The following is a 20,229-nucleotide window of genomic DNA, read 5'->3' as shown; positions in this document are numbered from 1 at the left end:
TTCTTTTGAGATTGACAAGGAGAGAGCCCTCTCCCGACCTGGTAGGGCTAGCTACCAGGTTAAGCGTGGTTTGATGTTACCCTAGACCTGCCTTCCTTCAGCCTGAGGTAGATTTAGGCACTAACACACCAAAACATTCCACAAGCTATTATCCCTTTAACAAGCTCTTAACAAGCATAAACTAAGAGCTAAGACTAGCAAGCTCTCCAATCTTCCAAGCTAAATCCAAGTTGCATCCAAAGCTAGCAGAGGTTGGAATAGCAAGGGATTATATAGGCATGAGAGAGGGGATACGGTTCCTCTCATGATGGTAATAAGCCTTATCTCTTGGGTTAGTTCGTTTTTAATAGGGGAAATGAGCCCAAACAGTCTCTCTCGGCTCTATCTCGACTAACCATTTACCAGACCTCTGCCCACGAAGCTTCTAGATCTAGAAGCTTCGATTCCATTTTTTTTTAACTTTCCAGAAGAGGAACGGTGTGGGTAATCAAGGGATAACAATGCTGATTGGCACAAGGCTCAGTGTTATTCAAAGCAAATCAGTGTGGGGAAGAAACTAAGGGATAGCACTCACCTTTAAAACTGGGTTTAAAGGAAGTATCTCTAGAAATGATGTAAAGGGAAAATGCTTTGCAGATGGAAAGTGACTCAGAGAGATGTTCTTCATGATAGGGAAGTACACAAGGTTTACTGTAGAGGTGCTCCAAGATCAAGGAATAGGGAGTACAAGGACAGTGGAAAAATGTTGTGTAACAGATGCCCCCTAAAGCATGAAGGCCGAACAAGAGTGAGGGGTGAAATGATTTACGAGTAGATGCAAGGAACCAGATACCGTCATCGGAAAACCTACAAGTCAAACATACATACACATATCTGAACTCATATTCATGCCTGATAAACCAGAGAGGCATATAACAATACATGAATCCATGGTATAGGCACAGTTATCCATCAAGAAAAGGATCATGTGCATGAATCCTCGGCATAGATGTAGCCATCCGACTGAGGGGATAAAAAATGATACCCGCGGCATGGTCGCAACAATTTGTCTAAATAATCATGTATATTACCATGAATGACTCATCACTCCTCGCAACCTGGACTGTTGTGATCTAAGCCTAAGGTCTTGCGCTTCAACACGACCTAATCAAAGTATAAATTATAACATGTGAATAGACGTGCTGAAGTCGAACATGCTAGAATGTCGCTTGATTACTGGTCAATGATGTGAATCATTAACAAGCGCAAGAGAAACCACCAATAATGACAATGGCTCTCAAGGTACTAACAACAAAATTCACGGAATGTGAATAAGGAATCGAAGTCAAACAATCATGAAATCATTCGATCAAAGGCCAATGATGAGAACATTTCATCAAGTGCGAAGAACTTGCCATTGAGGCATGCAAGCTCTAAGTTACTGGAAGGGATTTTCTAGATCAACTTCCTGGATAATGAGCTGAAGAAGATAGGAAATGATCTGTCGAATAATGAATGCTGCATCATCGACATGAAATGGGAAACACAATGAATGAGAGTAATCCAAGATGGTGACATATGATCAGATAATGTACAAGTAGGAAGACTTCTCTTGAACATGTGGATGACATGACTCTGGAGTTTGGCAGCATTTTACATCATAGGATCTGTTAGGTTCCTATACCAATAGGTTTCATTTTTCATGATTGACTGTGGAAGTGCCAAATATGTTCATCCTTTCATGCTACAAAGGTTCCATACTTTTTAAACAAATGAAGAAAATTAAAAAATGAAAAGAGGGTATGCCCTAAAAGAAAAATCAAAGGGAAAAAAGAATGAATTGGTCAGAAAAAATGATAGAAATGAACCCCAAACCAAAAGACCAGGAAAGTGTGCTAGCTTAAATGCCACTACTGTTCCATTTTTGAAGTATTTCATTGTGTGCAGGTGGTTGATTCTTGCCACAGTTGATGAATAGCTAGACAGTTCAATCCTGGCTAGATCATGTTTTAATTTACTTGTCTTTAGAATAGAGACTAAAGGTCTATCCAAACAATTCAAGCTTGGCAGATGAGTAGATAGGTAGAGAAACAAAGGAACCCAACTACTTAATCTGGGCCCTTGGAAGAGATAAGGGTAGACTTAGATAGGAGGGCATTCAAAAGAAAAGAGGAAAGTCAGGGTTTGCTAGTCCAAATGCACCCAATCAAAAGGAAGAAAAAATGCTAGGTGTATTAGGCTGGGTAGGCAGTTTGAGGTTGCAGAAGCAAGTTTGTGAACATTTTTTGTCTTGTCAGGAAAGACTTATCTCATGGATGTCACAAGTACCATGGCAGTTGTTTGGTTGAAAAACAGTGGAGCATGACTAATTTCCCCTCTCATTCCCCCAAAAAATCATTTACTAACATCCCCTCAAGGACATTGGGATCTGCCCAGTGGTCCTACTTCACTTCATTTTATGAGAAATACTAAGTGAAACTCTAAGTTTACTTAGCTGAAACAAGCCACGTTTCTTGTGTAAAACATCTTACCATTTTACTTCATTTCCCTATGCCTAAGTTTTTTCACTCTATAGACTTAGCATTTATTCATGCAGTTTCATCCCATATATTCATATTAACATGCTAACTTATTGTATAGCTCCTTTATCATTTTCCCACCCCTATTCTATAAAAAACTATACCAAAGACCCAAAAAATACATAATATCCCTACCCCTGGAAATTATATCCATATAACACAGTTTCAGGAATTATTGGTCCATTTGGGACCTTAATAATAACCCTTCCGCGTTCATAAACCATCGGGGTTTATTTAACACCAGGTTAAATAAACAACCGCGCCCGAAAACACCATAACCAAAGTGTAAAACCCCAAAAAACATTATAAAACATTGAAAAATTAATTCGGGTCCCGTGTCATAAACCTCCGCCACTTACCTCACCCGTCAACCGTCGGATCTAGCGCTGTAGATCTAACGGCTGGCGGCGATATCAGAAGCTCCCATTCGCTGAACATTAGCATCCAGGGGATTGGCAGTATTTCTGACGTAACCCTGCCACGCGTCGACTTCCTGGCGTGATCAGAGCCCTCCCCTCCAAAATCACCATGGCCCTAAGGCGGTGCGGGGAATACCGCTTACTGCCCCGCTGCCTACCCCCTGATGTCATACCCACGTCACCTGCTGACGTCGCATCCACGTCACCCGCCACCGCTACGTATCAGCGCCATGTCATCTGCTGACATCACCACCTCACCTCTGTGTCACCCGCTACGTCACCCTCTGTACTCTCTACAGGACAAAGTTTCGTCATGATGACATCATTGCCAAAAAGCACCAAAAAGCCCGAAAAAGCCCAAATTGTGTTAAAACCCGTGAAAGTGATTGTTTTTCTTTTATTTCTATTTGTTGGTTTGTGGAAACCTCTACATGCAAATTACGACGAATTTGGAACCAAAGCTGCACAGTCCGCCACCCAGCAAATTTGCTCTGTAGCTCGACCCTTCAGCTCGACTCACCACCTGCTAATCACTCATTTCACCATTAAAACAGGTATTTACCTACAGTTGTGCCCAAACCCTGTGTTTTTTAGTTTCCTCTGCTAAATTTCTTACGAACTCCAAAATTTAAGTTAAAACCCATCAAAACACCTGCAGAAAGTGCACCATAACCGCAATTTTCTCCAATTTTTCACTAAGAAATCTTGTAAAAACAGTCTCCCTTTGCAAAATTTCTCCCATGGACTCGAACTTGAGTTCACTCTATTTTGTGAACGCCAAAGGAAAAAGCCCAGAGCTTTCCATATCGAGTTTCCGCTAAAGAAAACTCTGCATACTATCTTTTTCACTATCATTTTCACCCCATGAGTTCATTCAGCCAAATTTAATCTGTAAAATTCCACAGAAAGAGGCCCAAAGCTGCTGTTCTACTCATTTCACCCACACAGACCTCAGTTTCCAAATTCACACTCATAGAATTGAGCCATGGAGACTCCAGCAGCCTTGAATGTCACTCCTCTAAATGCACCCGACAAGGAATTGGAATCACTACCTTTGGCTGATAGGGATTATCTAATCCAAGACTTGGTTGGTGACAGAAACCACCTGTAGACATTCTGTGAGCTGAGGAACAGTTATCTGAATAACAATGATTTTTATGGGATATGGGAATCAAATCTACCCATATACTTCCTCCCCTCTATCAATATCTTCCCTGAGATAATTCACCTCTACTGTGAAAACTATGAACCAACTCAAAGGGCAGTCAAATCTCCATCTGGGAGCATCCTCTTTCATATAACTCCTGACTCCATCAATCAAATGCTAAATTTCAAACCAACTCAGCTGTTGTTCCCTCTTTCTATGAAATTCTTGCTTGATGAAGGTCCTAAACTCTCCAGCTCAGAGATAACCCGAATTGCCCAAATATTTATGAGAGCAGATCGCCAGCCTACAGAGCCACCTCCTTTTCATTATATATGGTTTAATGAAGTGGGTAAATTACTGGTTGATATCATATCCTATGTTCTGGGTTTCAAGACAAGTGGACATATTGATGAAACTATATTGGTCTTACTGTCCGCATTTACCCCAGGGCAGCCCCCTGCTGTCAAATACAATTATGCAAAATTCATTGCCAATAAGATACATGACCAACTATTGAAACTAGATAGGGAGGGAGTCTTCAAGTATTCATCCTACATCTATCATCTGTTCCTGTATTATCAGCTAGACTGTTTCCAATTCCCCATCAAAATATTGGACTCTAAAGGAGAAAAGAGGTCTGTGATTTTTTGGACCTCAGTCTTTCATGAAGTCCACAGCTCTCCCTACTCCTACTATGAGTTCATTGACATGTTTGTCTATCCAGTCTCTTCTCTCCTAAAGAGAACTCCTCCTCCTAGACTGTCTTATGATATGCAGAAAATATTGCAGCTCTCAAAAAACTACAAAATAGGTGACTGGTACTTCTACTAGAATCACACTATCATCAGGATATATGGCTGTGAGCTATGCCCCTACAGGCTGGCAAGATATGTGCTAATGAGACTGTTTGCCTTGGAATATTACAAGCAATTTATCAATTCAGATTTGACTCATTTCCATAGCACCAAGAAAAAGGCTCAGTTGAAATTCAGAGACCAACTAGGCCCCTATGTCATGAACAAAAAAGAAGGATGGCAAGATGCTGATCAGATATTGGGTTAAAAAATCAGATTAAAAAGGAGCTTTTGGTGGGTCCCCTATGACCCAAATGGCTTTATCAATGCAAGAAAAATAAAATATAGGCTGTCAGCTTATTAACATTGCAAAATCCCAGAGATAGAACAATTTACCAACCAAGATGAGTGGGTAGAAGGCACACTAGTTGAACAGTTCACCGAGGAAGAAAAAATGGGGCAAACTGTGAAAAACCTGGAAAAGACTCTTGACTTGGATTCTTTTGGGCAGGTGTCATTAAAACTGCCACAACAAGTCGGAGAAGGCACATCAACTGCTGCAGCTTCACAAGCTGCCCAAGAAAGGACTACACCAGCAGCAGGAACAACAAAAGGCAAGGAGGTAGTAGATACAGAGCAAGAAACAATGACAGACCAGCCAACTACCTCAAAGGAACAGAGTCAAGGGCAAGCCCCTCCACTACAGACAGAGGCACCACAGGTGCCAGCATTACAGACTCCTCTCAATGAGGAAAGAAGCAAGAAACGGGACAGAGAAGAAACCACACCTGCAAGTGGGTCAACACAGCAGCCAGAGGCCAAAAGGAAAAGAGTAGATCCTCAAACTGAAGAGGAAATTAGTGAAGAAATCACAGGGAGTCCAAGGAAGGAGAGGGAAACCAGCCAGCAAACATCCACCAGCTCTCACAGGCAAGAAATGGAGAGGCAACATGGTATGGAGGTGTCCTCCTCAAAGCAGCAAAGTAAGCAACCATCTGGTATTAAAGGAACATTCATGGAAATTAAAGCCCAAAATGAATTATTGAGAATACAACTTTATGATCAACTTCTCAAAACAACACCCTCCAAACAACAAAGACTGATGGCAGCTTATGACATTAAGGAGGAAAAAATGATCTTAAGTCATTTCAAGCCTAAAGTTCAGCAACCACAGACAGCTGCGGACTACATAAAAACAAATCTAGAAGTCCTCACCAAAGACATACACCCAATGGACCAAATTGAGCTACACAAGCAAACAGGCGAAATGGTCTATGCTACATTGGCAGACAAGGCAATGCTGGCCCACCAATTGAAGGAGTCATTAAGCAATACATCTGCCCAATTGGATTTGGAAAGAATATCTTCCTTGGCTAAAGACAACAGAATAAAGACCTTGGAGGAAATTATTATGGAGCTAGGGCATGATCCTAAGGATGCCAAGGGCATCAAAGCCCTTATAAGGAAAAATGAAGAAGATATTCTGCACTTAGAAAGCAATGAGACTGCCTGTAACCATGCACCCTCAAACTACAAACCTTGCACAAGAAAATGAAGGTGAGGGCATGATGGATTTGCTGATGAGGATGAATCAAAGGATAATTCAAATGGAGCAAGAATTGGAAAAAGCATTGCAAGCCAAGCAGGGAGAGTCGACCTCCCAACCACCTGAAACAACTCCAACAGTCACCACTACTCTTACTGAAGGCACAACAACAGCGCCTCCTAACATCCCATCATCAACAACAGGTACATCAGCCACAGATGCTTCAACAGCAGCAACAACAATAGCACCAGAGTCTAGCATGAGCATGGAAGAAATGATGAGAGCAGTAAAAGAGCTAGAAGTCCAAATGTTAGAGCTAAAAGAGGCCAAAGAAAAGTTGGCCAAGCTAGAGGTAAGCTATGACAAATCCAAGATAACAGTGGAAGAGAAAACCAGAGAGATAAAGGCCTTGGATAACAAAATAAAATCCTTAGAAAAAAATCTTACTCTTCACAAAACTCTGTCTGAAATCAAAACAATTCTGTGGACCAAAATTGGCCAGTCTATCACTGACCAATGGCAATCAATTCAGACGATACATGAGAAAATAGAATTGATAGGGATAGCTCAATTTGAGACTCAAAAGGTCAGAGAATTATTGGGAAACATGCCTCAGCAGGCCAATAGACTCATTCAATTTTTGAATACTCATACCAAAGAACAACTAGCAGCTCTAGATATCAGGAACATAACATACACCATTTTGATAGTGAAAAAGGTGCTGACCCTGAGGAATTTTGTACAGACTCTAGAAAGAAAGTGCCAAGAAATGCAGACATAAATAAATGTCTTCAAAGAAAAGTTTGCAATGTTGTAGAGCAAAGGGTTACCTAGCTTATTGACCAGCAATGGGAGACTGTTAACACATGAACAGTATGTTAACAGGGTAAATACCTATGTTTCCAATCAAATTACAGCATCATCAAGCATTTCAGAAGACACAGTGCCTCCCTCCGGACAGAGTCTATATGACAAATTGGAAAATTTGTTCTACATTGAACATGAGATAAATCATCTTTTTGAAGTCCAGCCCAACTTCTATAGATATACTGAAGTTGATGAAACACTAATAAAAATACAAAGACATCAGTTGCCTACAGACCAATGGTGGCAGGGGATGCTGGAGATTTTACCAAGGTAATTTCGGTTCCTTTTCGTTTTTGATCATCTACATATCAGCAAAATCAAATGCACGGGCCACCTGTCAAAGAATGAAAATAGCAGAAAAAGGAAATCCGATTGGGACTGCAGCTCATTAATGCAAGACCACACACAGATAAAGGGCCAAGACAGCAATGCAGGAATTCACATTAAAGACACAGCTACCAACCGACTTGTTGAGTCAAAAAGTCAAATACAGCAGACCACCTAAGGCAGCCAGTACAACACAGTTACTCCTACATTCATTATGCTCGGTTCTCAATGTCATTTATTGCCTCTGAAGGAGTAGATGGATGAATTTATTACTTGATATTTTCTCTATGGGATATTTTTTAAACTCTTTTTGTATAAATACCTCCCCATAAGATGTATTGTTGTTGGCTGGTGAATATCATTCTGGAACTGCGCTGTAATTTTGAGAAACTTTCTGAATAAAGATTGTTGGAATGCTTTGCTGGTGAACTTTCTGTTGTGGAATTAATGGCAGAAGGATATGTTGCATAATTCTTGTGTTACTTCATAGATCAATAAGTCTTTTTACCCTTGTTTTACTGTTCTTATGTTTATTTATCATCTATATATCATGTTCTAATTGCAGGAAAAAAAAATAACCCAGAATTTACTTGACTGTACTCTGTGTTCAATTCCTCTTTATTTTTATGTTTTCTATAAGACTAACATAGGCAAGAATTCTTGACTGCTCTTGTCTCCCTGGTTCTTTCACTCTAAATATCATCAAGGAATTCTTAACTGCTCCTTGGTCATGTTTATTCAATTTCCCTATGTTAGCATAATGAAAGATTTTTGATTGCCTTTCATTCCCTGACTTCATTTCATCTTATTTCAGCTTGAAAGTTGTTCTGTGTTTAATTATCTTGCTCTGTAGTCCTCCTTTTGCCAGAGAAACCATACCCAGAGGTTTATTTTCATTGGACTCCATCAACCCAATGGTCTGAACTTCTCTCATATTGCAGCTCTGTTTTATTGAATGTCATCTTCCAAACACCAAACAAAAACCTGTGCTTTATAACTAGCCTAACATATAACAAAAAAAATCTAAATCATAAAGAGAGAGCCATCTCTGGTTGCAAATTGGCTAGAATCTACAGCTAAAATATTGGTTAGTGGTTACCTCGGCCGTATTCCCTTTTGTCAAAGATATTTTGGGGAACAACCTGAGTGATAACATCATTGGCGACCATATTGGGGACCTGAATGACTGTTTGTAACTGCTGTCTATTTTCTAAAGCTACAGATGGAGCCTGAAGTTAGCTAGGTAGCCTTTGAAACTGTGTTTGTTGTGCATTTATAGGAGTAAATAAACACTGCTTCAGTCAATCTCCAGTCTAGTTTTAGGCTTTAAACAACTGTTCCAAAGATTTGATCAGTTTCCCTGTTTCAACATATTCAAAGGAAAGCCCAAAACTTCCTATATTTCATAAGAACTTCCTTCAGAAAATTCTTAAAAACTGTGATCTTTAAACATTTCCAGAAAATACCAAAAACAAATTTAGAAGCTGGCTCCAAAGAAGAAAACTCGTTACACAAGATCAAATCCTGATATAAATCCTCCAGCTACTTTTGAAAATCCTAACTTGATCTCTAAGAATCTTAGAAGACAAGAAAATCTAGAAAATTCTGCTGATTTAGACCTTGATATACTTCAGCAAAACCTTACAAAATCTGAACTTACTCTTGGGAGAGCAGCAGCCCTTTCTGTCAATACTACAGCCTCTCCGTGTTCTTCATCCACACCTCGAAGCATTCTCTCCACTCCCCCATCTACTGCACATATTTCCACCACTGTCCCTGCTGTTCCAGCTGTCTTATTTCTTCCTGCTGTCCCATTTACCCCTGTAAATATGGAAAACCGTTATGCTCCTTTGCAGTTACCTGCAAATCCATGGGTTATGCCTCCAGATTATCAGATCAAAATTACATATTTTGATGGTACTGGCTCCTATACATCCCAACAACACACTAAGAAAATGATGGACTACTTTGAGAACTATGAAATCGATGACAACGATGTCAGAATGAAAATTTTTGTTCAAAGCTTAACCGGTGAAGTAAGGACCTGGTTTAGGGCACGATGCAAACACAATTGCTAATCCAGATGCCCTATACCAAACCTTTTTGAACGGATGGAAAAAGAAGAAGGACCCATTGCATATCCTATCAGAGTATGACAGTTTAAAAAGAGGCCCCCAAGAAACTGTCCAAGACTATTGTGCTAGATTCAACAATGTGTACAATGCTATCCCTCAAAACCTTAGACCTCCACCTGACTTAGCCCTAATCAAATTCCCTGATGGATTTGACTCTGACATGGCATATCAGCTATGAGAAAGGGCTCCCCCTAGCTTAGAAGACATGCAAAGCATAGCAGTTAGCGTAGAGGCCAACTTGATATCTAAGAGAAATCGGGCTAGAAATGAAAGAAGGACTACTTTGAAAGAAGAGCCTTCAGCATTTGAACAAAAACTAGATGCAATCATCAAAGGCATGGATAGACTGGGTGATAGAGTGGAAACCATTGAGAGAAAATCTTCTTGGGATGGTCAACCAAATAACACCACTAGAAATTCAAACTTTAGAAAAAATCAAAATCCTAACACAGGGAAAGCTGGACCTGATCAGAATATCAGACCTCCATTTCAAGAGAACTATACCGAAGCCTCAACCTCTAGAGAGCCAACAAAGGATACTCAAATCAACTTAATGGGTTTGAACAGTGAACAAAAAATTTTTCTAACCCAAGATGACCAAGAAGCTCATAATTTCCACCAATTTCAAACCAAATCCGGAGAGTCATTTGATTTTAGAGAAGGGTATGATGTAGCGGTCTATGAGGTTCATAAACAATACAAATTAAGAAGCAGAACCATAGATGTGCCTGAACCTACCAAGCTGAAAGATACCAAGCAGCCAAAGAAAACAAAGGATAAAGCTGCCCTGACAGAACCCCCTGTTAAAATAGACCTCGACCCAAAGGAAGCCACTGTGGAGGACATATCAGACTTACAGCCCTCAAAAAATCAGCCATCCACATCCCTTCCCTCAAAAGAAAATCTAAACTGCCCTCCTGAAAATAATTTCAAAACAGATTTAGCTCAGAACAACACTCATGATGAAGAGAAGGTCACTGAAAATACAACAAAAAAGGAAAACCTTGTTGCTTGCAATACAAGAATTCAAGTGGAAAAACCTTTTAACCTAGAAACATAAATAGACAAACTGAAAATAGCCATTCCTCTATCTGAATTGGCTAAACATGAAGTTTATAGGGAACAAATCAATAGGTCACTTCAAATATCAGAGAATAGGGATGCAGTCAATGTTTTAGATGACCAACCAGAACTGATTTTTGGTCCTGAAGTCAATGGTAAAACAGTAGATGGAGGAATCCCTCCGTTCTATGTAAGCTTAAACATTCATGACAAGGTGCTGCATAATGCAATGTTTGATTCAGGAGCTTCCCATAAACTAATGCCTAAGTCTGTGATGGAAAGACTGGACCTAGATATCACAAGGCCATACAAAGACTTGTTCTCATTTGATTCCAGCTAGGTCAGGTGTCTAGGCCTAATAAAATTTTTTTGTGTATCTCTAGTACAATACCCCGCCAAGACAATCTTGATGGATGTGGTGGTAGCTGATATCCCACCAAAGTATGGCATGCTTTTGTCCTGATCTTGGGGTGCAAAACTCCAAGGATCTTTGCAACTAGACATGTCCTATGCCACCATTTCAGTCTTTGGACAGCCAAAGAGATTGTATCGGGAAATATTGATGAAATATGTGGTTAGCAGTCAAGAGAAACCCCAAAACTTCCCCATTTATTCTGTGCATTCCGATATGGATTCATTCATCTTATATAATGCTGAGATGTGTCCCAAAATTGGTGTCAACCTCCTGGAAACAGCACAAACAAAAAGCATAAATGAACAATCTAGTGCTCAAGATCAAAAATTTGTTGAAGTGATTGATGCCACAAATGAACAAGACATACCATATGAGCTACAAAAGCCAAATTTTCCCACTGAGCAAGTTTCCAAAACTCCTAAGGCTATTCACAATCAAGAAATCTTATGGTACTTAGAGTTTGATGGGTCAGTGAACAAATTAGGAGCAGGGGTAGGGGTTTGGATATACAATATGCAAAATGACCATGCTCAAGGTCATGCATATAGGCTAAATTTCAGATGTACAAACAACATGGCCGAATATGAGGCCCTTTTACTAGGTCTCAAACTGATTAAAAACCTAGGGGCAACTAAGATTTCAATTCTAGGGGACTCAGATTTGATTATACAACAGATGAAGGGAAACTTTGTTACAAATGATCTTAGGCTAAGAGTTTACAGAGGGGCAGCCATTGAAATACTTAACACCTTCTTAGAATCTCAGCTCACCAAAATTCCAAGAAAGCACAATTTACATGCACATAGTTTGGCAACTTTTTCCAGCACTTGCAAACTACCATTTGAGCCAAACCACCACTTCACTGCTGAAATAAAACACAGACCTACTGTCCTAGATAATGTGAAAATTTGGCAGGTGTTTGAAAATGATACACAAATAAATAATATCCTGACTTTGAAAGAGGAATTCTCAAGTACAAACATTGACACAAGCACCATTGATGATCAACAACAAATAGACAAAAGTGAGCAAAGTATATCAGCTGAAACAACAAATTTGATTTTGCATCCAACAACTTTTGATAACGAAAATGTACAAGAGCTGAAACAAATGGAGCTTGATGAAATGGCTGAGGGAGAATCTGAAGTAATTGAACTAAATGATAATTTTCTGCCCACAGGCCTAACTCCTTTGGAGGATATATTTGATTCAAATGATATTCCAAGAAAGCTAAAAATGCAACCATTAAATGCAGAAATTGAGGACTGCAATATTGGAACCACAGAAAATCCCAAAATGATAAAACTGTCCAAAACGTTTCCTCCAAATCAAAAACTGAAATACATTGAGCTCTTTAAAGAGTTTCAAGATGTCTTTGCATGGAGCTATGAAGACCTCAAGTCCTATGATACTTCTGTCATCCAACATACAATACCCTTGAAAGAAAATCAAAAACCTTTTAAACAAAATCTTAGAAGGGTGAATCCTGTCCTCCTACCCCTTATTGAAAAGGAAGTCAAACGAATGTATGAAGCTGGAATAATTGCACCTATCAGGTTCTCAGAATAGATTTCAAATCTAGTGTCCACTAGGAAGAAAACGGGAGAGATAAGACTGTGTGTTAACTTAAGAAATCTGAATAAAGTCTCTCTCAAAGACCACTACCCCTTACCTAAGATGGATCACATTTTACAAAGGGTAGTGGGAGCTTCTAGGATCTCATTGTTAGATGGATTCTCGGGATTTAATCAGATCTTAGTTCACCCGGATGATCAAGATAAAACTGCCTTTACAACACCTTGGGGAACCTTCAAATATGTAAAAATGCCTTTCGGACTTAAAAATGCAGGGGCCACATTTCAACGAGCAATGGACATAGCCTTTGCAAAAGAGATCCATGATTTCTTAGTCATATATCTTGATGATCTCACTGCTTTTTCAAAATCAGACCAAGAACATTTAGAGCATTTGAGACAAGTGTTCCTAATTTGCAGAAAATATGGCATATCATTGAACCCAAAGAAATCATTGTTTGGCCTAGAAGAAGGCAAACTCCTAGGTCACATAATTTCAAAAGATGGCATTAGAATTGACTCGGACATAATACAAGCTATTCTCCAAGTGCCTCACCCAAGAAACATCAAAGAACTACAAGCTTTTTTAGGAAAGATCAATTTCCTAAGGAGATTCATTCCCAACTTGGCCGAACTGATAAGACTGTTGAATAATATGCTGAAGAAAGATTCTAAAGTCAAATGGACAATAGAAGCTAAACAAGCCTTTGAGGACATCAAAATAGCTTTAACAAAAACACCAGTCCTCACAAGCCCCAAGTTTGATAGAGATTTTATAATCTTTTCCTTTGCATCTCAGCATACTATTGCTGCTGTCCTATTGCAAAAAGATGACCAAGGATGTGAGAAGCCCATTGCTTTTTTCAGCAAAGCACTTAGAGATGCACCTTTAAAATATCAGATCATGGAAAAACAAGCTTATGCCCTTGTAAAAGCCATCAAGGATTTCAGAGTTTATATCTTGTATTCTCATGTGATAGCTTATGTCCCAAATGCCGTGGTCAAAGACATTCTAACTCAAGAAGGGATTGAAGGTAAGAGGGGCAAATGGATAGCTAACATTTTAAAATATGACATTGAAATTAAGCCAACAAAACTGATAAAAGGACAAGCATTAGCCAAGCTGATGACTGAAACCAATCTTCAAGCCCTTGACATCAATGAACTGGATAACAAACAGGAGATGGCGACTCCACGGATCAATCAAGCCTTCTTACAATCACCTTGGTATGCTGATATAATGTATGTATTGCTAAACCTGCAAACTCCTCCAGGGTTATCCAGGACTAAAAAGAGATTCTTGAAAATGAAAGCTTCAAAGTTTTGTATTATAGACAATGTGTTGTTTTGGAAAAACCATGAACGTATTTTGCTTAATTGCCTAACACTGGATGAAACTGACAAAGTGCTTAAGGAATTTCATGCATGGGACTGTGGTGGACATTTGTATTGGAAATCAACAGCTGATAAAATCCTAAGGGCTGGATTTTATTGGCCCACACTCTTTGCTGATGCAAAAAAATATGTAACTTCGTGCCACAAATGCCAAATTTTTGAAGGCAAGAAAAAGTTGTCGCCTTTGCCCCTCAAACCCATTTCAACTGAAAGGCCATTTCAACAATGGGGTTTAGAATTCATTGGGGAAATCCACCCTTCATCCTTTGATCAACATAGGTGGATTTTGACAGCCACAGACTATTTTACCAAGTGGATAGAAGCTATCCCTTGTAGGCAAGCCAATGACTCAATCATCATGCAATTCTTAGAAACCAATATTCTGTCTAGATTTGGCTGTCCGGAGAAAATTATTACAGACAATGCTTCTGCCTTTAAATCCAAAAGAATGATCAATTTTTGTCATAAATACCACATTACCCTGGGCCACTCCACAGCCTATTACCCCCAAGGTAATGGTTTAGCTGAATCCTCCAATAAAAAATTGATCAATATCATAAAGAAAGTATTGGAGGAAAACAAGAAAAATTGGCATAAAAAATGGTAAATGCACTATGGGTAGACAGATTGACCACCAAAAGATCCATTGGAACAAGCCCAAATGAATTAGTTTAGGGCATGGAGGCAAGATTCCCTTCTTCTTTGGGAATCGTAGTGATAAAGTTGCTGCAAGAAATACAGGCAGAACCTAATGATGTTCAGAGAAGGATCAATCAAACTATTCACTTGCAGCAGAATAGAGAGGAAGTGTATCAGAGAAGTCAGGTTCTACAAGAAAAACTGAAAAAGATGTTTGACGAAAGGACTAAAGAAAAATACTTTTTCATAGGATAAAAAGTGCTAAAGTGGGATTCCATAAGAGAAGATAGACGAAAACATGGAAAATTTGATTTTCTATGGAAAGGACCCTTTGTTATTCATGTTGTACAAGGAAACAACACCTATTTTTTGAAAATCTTGGATGGTACAGAGGCAGATGATGGGCCAATAAATGGTCGAATGCTGAATCATTATTTTGATCCAGTTTGTTGAAGAAATCAGCACTTTAGTTTGTACATAATAGTGTTTACTTTCTGCAATTTATTACAGCAATATGATAGGGAATAAGATGCAGCAAATTTTGAGGGAAAGGCAAGGAATTGTGCCACCTTATGGTATTACATTTTGAGTTTATCAGAAGAAGTTGAAAAGGAGACTTGGGAGCTGTGAAAATGATGACAAATATTCAGACAGAGTATCCTAAACAGAGCTGCAACTGTGTGAATGAATTCATGAGAAACACTTAAATTTTGCAGAGGCACCATTTTGTCTACAACAGAAGGAAGTTTCAGATTACAACAAGAGTTGAAACATAAGGCCATCTGACCTACTGTTCTTGACTTTTCACCAAGAAAAGCCATCCCCAAGTGGAGCCACTATTAGGTTCCTATACCAATAGGTTTCATTTTTCATGATTGATTGTGGAAGTGCAAAATATGTTCATCCTTTCATGCTGCAAAGGTTCCATATTTTGTAAACAAATGAAGAAAATTAAAAAATGAAAACAGGGTATGCCCTAAAAGAAAAATCAAAGGGCAAAAAGAATGAATTGGTCAGAAAAAATGATAGAAATGAACCCCAAACCAAAGGACCAGGAAAGTGTGCTAGCTTAAATGCCACTACTGTTCCATTTTTCAAGTATTTCATTGTGTGCAGGTGGTTGATTCTTGCCACAGTTGATGAATAGCCAGATAGTTCAATCCTGGCTAGATCATGTTTTAATTTACTTGTCTTTAGAATAGAGACTAAAGGTCTGTCCAAACAGTTCAAGCTTGGCAGATGATTAGATAGGTAGAGAAACAAAGGAACCCAACTGCTTAATATGGGCCCTTGGAAGAGATAAGGGTAGACTTAGATAGGAGGGCATTCAAAAGAAAAGAGGAAAATCAGGGTTTGGTAGTCCAAATGCACCCAATCAAAAGGAAGAAAAAATGCTAGGTGTATTAGGCTGGGTAGGCAGTTTGAGGTTGCAGAAGCAAGTTTGTGAACATTTTTTGTCTTGTCAGGAAAGACTTATCTCATGGATGTCACAAGTACCATGGCAGTTGTTTGGTTGAAAAACAGTGGAGCATGACTAATTTCCCCTCTCATTCCCCCCAAAAATCATTTACTAACATCCCCTCAAGGACATTGGGATCTGCCCAGTGGTCCTACTTCACTTCATTTTATGAGAAATACTAAGTGAAACTCTGAGTTTACTTAGCTGAAACAAGCCACGTTACTTGTGTAAAACATCTTACCATTTTACTTCATTTCCCTATGCCTAAGTTTTTTCACTATATAGACTTAGCATTTATTCATGCAGTTTCATCCCATATATTCATATTAACATGTTAACTTATTGTATAGCTCCTTTATCATTTTCCCACCCCTATTCTATAAAAAACTATACAAAAAACCCAAAAAATACATAATATCCCTACCCCTGGCAATTATAGCCATATAACACAGTTTCGGGAATTATTGGTCCATTTGGGACCTTAATAATAACCCTTCCATGTTCATAAACCATCGGGGTTTATTTAACACCAGGTTAAATAAACAACCGCGCCCAAAAATACCATAACCAAAGTGTAAAACCCCAAAAAACATTATAAAACATTGAAAAATTAATGCGGGTCCCGTGTCATAAACATCTACCACTTACCTCACCCATCGACCGTCGAATCCAACATTGTAGATCTAACGGCTAGCGGCGATATCGGAAGCTCCCATTCGCCGAACGTTAGCGTTTGGGGGATTGGTGGTATTTCTGTCGTACCCCTACTATGCGTCGGCTTCCCGACGTGATCGGAGCCCTCCCCTCCAAAACCACCATGGCCCTAAGGCGGTGCGAGGAATACCGCTTACCGCCCCGCTGCCTACCCCCTGACATCATACCCACGTCACATGTTGATGTCGCATCCACGTCGCCTGCCACCGCTCCGTATCAGCACTATGTCATCTGCGGACATCACCACCTCGCCTCTGTGTCACCCGCCACGTCATCCGACACGTCACCCTCCGTACCCGCTACAGGAAAAAGTTACGTCATGATGAAGTCATCGCAAAAAAGCGCCAAAAAGCCCGAAAAAGCCCAAATTGTGTTAAAACCCGTGAAACTAATTGTTTTTTGGTTATTTCTATTCGTTGGTGTGTGGAAACCTCTGCATGCAAATTACGATGAATTTTCCACCTAAGCTGCACAGTCCGCCACCCAGTAAATTTGCTTCGTAGCTCGACCCCTCAACTCGACTCACCACCTGCTAATCGCTCATTTCGCCATTAAAACAGGTATTTACCTACAGTCGTGCCCAAACCTTGTGTTTTTCAGTTTCCTCTGCTAAATTTCTTATGAACTCCGAAATTTAAGTTAAAACCCATCAAAACACCTACAGAAAGTGCACCATAACTGCAATTTTCTCCAATTTTTCACCAAGAAATCCTGTAAAAACAGTCTCCCTTTGCAAAATTTCTCCCGTGGACTCGAACTCGAGTTCACTCTATTCTGTGAACGCCAAAGGAAAAAGCCCAGAGCTGTCCATATCCAGTTTCCGCTAAAGAAAACTCTGCAGACTATCTTTTTCACTATCATTTTCACCCCATGAGTTCATTCAGCCGAATTTAATCTGTAAAATTCCATAGAAAGAGGCCCAAAGCTACTGTTCTACTCATTTCACCCACACAGACCTCAGTTTCCAAATTCACACTCATAGAATTGAGCCATGGAGACTCCAGCAGCCTTGAATGTCACTCCTCTAAATGCACCCCACAAGGAATTGGAATCACTACCTTTGGCTGATAAGGATTATCTAATCCAAGACTTGGTTGGTGACAGAAACCACCTGCAGACATTCTGTGAGCTGAGGAATAGTTATCTGAATAACAATGATTTTTATGGGATATGGGAATCAAATCTACCTATATACTTCCTCCCCTCTGTCAACATCTTCCTTGAGATAATTCACCTCTACTGTGAAAACTATGAACCAACTCAAAGGGCAGTCAAATCTCCATCTGGGAGCATCCTCTTTCATATAACTCCTGACTCCGTCAATCAAATGCTAAATTTCAAACCAACTCAGCTGTTGTTCCCTCTTTCTATGAAATTCTTGCTTGATGAAGGTCCTAAACTCTCAAGCTCAGAGATAACCCGAATTGCCCAAATATTTATGAGAGCAGATCGCCAGCCTACAGAGCCACCTCCTTTTCACTATGTATGGTTTAATGAAGTGGGTAAATTACTGGTTGATATGATATCCTATGTTCTGGGTTTCAAGACAAGTGAACATATTGATGAAACTATATTGGTCTTACTGTCCGCATTTACCCTAGGGTAGCCCCCTGCTGTCAAATACAATTATGCAAAATTCATTGCCAATAAGATACATGACCAACTATTGAAACTAGATAGGGAGGGAGTCTTCAAGTATTCATCCTACATCTATCATCTGTTCCTGTATTATCAACCAAACTGTTTCCAATTCCCCATCAAAAGATTGGACTCTAAAGGAGAAAAGAGGTCTGTGATTTTTTGGACCTCAGTCTTTCATGAAGTCCACAGCTCTCCCTACTCCTACTGTGAGTTCATTGACATGTTTGTCTATCCAGTCTCTTCTCTCCTAAAGAGAACTCCTCCTCCTAGACTGTCTTATGATATGCAGAAAATATTGCAGCTCTCAAAAAACTACAAAATAGGTGATTGGTACTTCTACTAGAATCACACTATCATCAGGATATATGGCTGTGAGCTGTGCCCCTACAGGCTTCCAAGATATGTGCCAATGAGACTGTTTGCCTTGGAATATTACAGGAAATTTATCAATTTAGATTTGACTCATTTCCATAGCACCAAGAAAAAGGCTCAGTTGAAATTCAGAGACCAACTAGGCCCCTATGTCATGAACAAAAAAGAAGGATGGCAAGATGCTGATCAGATATTGGGTGAAAAACTCAGATTAAAAAGGAGCTTTTGGTGGGTACCCTATGACCCAAATGGCTTTATCAATGCAAGAAAAATAAAATATAGGCTGTCAGCTTATGAACATTGCAAAATCCCAGAGATAGAACAATTTTCCAACCAAGAGGAGTGGGTAGAAGGCACACTAGTTGAATAGTTCACTGAGGAAGAAAAAATGGAGAAAACTGTGAAAAATCTGGAAAAGACTCTTGACTTGGATTCTTTTGGGAAGGTGTCATTCAAACTACCACAGCAAGTCGGAGAAGGCACATCAACTGCTGCAGCTTCACAAGCTGCCCAAGAGAGGACTGCACCAGCAACAGGAACAACAAAAGGCAAGGAGGTAGTAGATACAGAGCAAGAAACAATGACAGACCAGCCAACTACCTCAAAGGGACAGAGTCAAGGCCAAGCCCCTCCACTACAGATAGAGGCACCACACGTGCCAGCATTACAGACTCCTCTCAATGAGGAGAGAAGCAAGAAACGAGACAGAGAAGAAACCACACCTGCAAGTGGGTCAACGCAGCAGCCAGAGGCCAAAAGGCAAAGAGTAGATCCTCAAACTGAAGAGGAAATTAGTGAAGAAATCATAGGGAGTCCAAGGAAGGAGAGGGAAACCAGCCAGCAAACATCCACCAGCTCTCACAGGCAAGAAAGGGAGAGGCAACATGGTATGGAGGTGTCCTCCTCAAAGCAGCAAAGTAAGCAACCATCTGGTATTAAAGGAACATTCATGGAAATTAAAGCCCAAAATGAATTATTGAGAATACAACTTTATGATCAACTTCTCAAAACAACACCCTCCAAATAGCAAAGACTGATGGCAGCTTATGACATTAAGGAGGAAAAAATGATCTTAAGTCATTTCAAGCCTAAAGTTCAGCAACCACAGACAGCTGCGGACTACATAAAAACAAATCTAGAAGTCCTCGCCAAAGACATACACCCA

Source organism: Pinus tabuliformis, chromosome 1_1 (genome assembly GCF_031772625.1).
Source record: "Pinus tabuliformis cultivar Carrire ecotype Pingquan chromosome 1_1, CPIR1, whole genome shotgun sequence".
Lineage (NCBI taxonomy): Eukaryota > Viridiplantae > Streptophyta > Pinopsida > Pinales > Pinaceae > Pinus > Pinus tabuliformis.
Note: the sequence above shows the minus strand (reverse complement) of the source record.